Below are 1,847 nucleotides of genomic sequence, written 5' to 3'. Positions count from 1 at the left end.
CCGACATCACCTTCTTGGATTCTTATTACCCAAGTTACTAAGAATATTACCAGTGGCATACAGGAAGCTTAGCCAATGAGGTCAGAAAAGGTGTTTCCTCTTTAGTTCACACCAATCCCCGGCTCGGCCCCTTCCCGCTCAGATTGTAGGCTCTGCTCCTGCCCAGGCCTCAGGCTTCTGGGCAGGGCATTAGGCCTGGGCAGGGGACCCCCCAGCAACTCCTATCACAGGCTACGCCGCTGCGCAGGGCTCAGGCCTTTGGCCAGGGTATTGGGCCTAGGCAGGGGACCCTCAGCCCCAGGTGATTGCCGGCTCTGCCCCTTCCCTGCCTCAGGCCACTGGCTGGGGCATTAGGCCTGGGCAGGGGACCCCGAGCTTGCTCAGATCGCAGGCTCTGCCCTTGCAGGCCAGAGGGGCATTAGGCCGGGGCAGGGGACACCCAGTCTGCTCCGATCACCTGCCCAGGCCTAAGACCTCTGGCTGGGGCCAAAGGCCTGGGCAGGGGACCAGCAGCCCGCTCCAATCGCAGGCTCCGCCCCTTCCCAGGCCTCAGGCCCCTGGTCAGGGCATTAGGCCTGGACAGGGAACACCCAGACCACTCTGATTGCAGGCATCACCCCTGTGAGCAGGCAATCTCCTCAGCCCAAGTAACACAGGTACAGCCTGAATTGCCTTGATTAGGACAGATGAATTCTACTGCAAATAGTCCCACTGAAGTCATCTTCCAAAATAAAAACTCTCCTACTATTATTGAGTGGGTCCACCTAGGGCCGTGGTCAGCAAACCGCGTCTCACGAGCCACATGCAGCTCTTTGGCCCCTTGAGTGTGGCCACGAAGTTTCAATCGCACTGTATATGCGCGCCGGCACATGGTATTTTGTGGAAGAGCCACACTCAAGGGGCCGCAGTTTGCCGACCACTGACCTAGGGCATCAATCCTCTAAAACTGTGGTTACATATATAGAATTCATGGCTCAGTTAATATCTCAACTCAGAAAGCACTGCAGGTAGCTTAGAGGAGAAGACCCCCAATATATCTATCTTCCCCTCACTGGGAAGCAATTAGAAATGTTATTTCAGACTGATTTGAATTGGCAAACTGGACTAAGTGTATATTCAGTTGTCACCTACTAAAAAACAAATTACTATAAGTTATATATTACACCCCTATTATTATACCAAAAAAATAGTAGGCAGGAACCTATTCCTGGAGCATTAACTTTTTACTGATGATTCATCTAATGGTAAAGCTGTTTATCATGCAATACATTCAGACCGAATCATCCAGACCAGTCATACTTCTGTGCAAAGAATTGAATTAGAAACTATCAAGGCAGCATTGCAGGATTTCCAAAAGCCTCTTTTTTTTAAAATATATTTTATTGATTTTTTACAGAGAGGAAGGGAGAGAGATAGAGTTAGAAACATCGATGAGAGAGAAACATCGATCAGCTGCCTCCTGCAGGATGTCCCCGTAACCAAGGTACATGCCCTTGACCGGAATCGAACCCGTGACCTTTCAGTCCGCAGGCCGACGCTCTATCCACTGAGCCAAACTGGTTTTGGCTCCAAAAGCCTCTTAATATTATTTCTGGTTCTGCCTATGCTGCTGGCCTGGTAAATAGAATTGAGACTGATCAATTAAAATGGCTCAGTGAGCCCTAACCGGTTTGGCTCAGTGGATAGAGCATCTGCCTACGGACTGAAGGGTCCCAGGTTCAATTCCGATCAAGGGCATGTACCTTGGTTGTGGGCACATCCCCAGTAGCGGGTGTGCAGGAGGCAACTGATCGATGTTTCTCTCTCATCAATGTTTCTAACTCTCTATCCCTCTCCCTTCCTCTCTG

Source organism: Myotis davidii, unplaced genomic scaffold (genome assembly GCF_000327345.1).
Source record: "Myotis davidii unplaced genomic scaffold, ASM32734v1 scaffold105, whole genome shotgun sequence".
Taxonomy (NCBI): Eukaryota; Metazoa; Chordata; class Mammalia; order Chiroptera; family Vespertilionidae; genus Myotis; species Myotis davidii.
Note: the sequence above shows the minus strand (reverse complement) of the source record.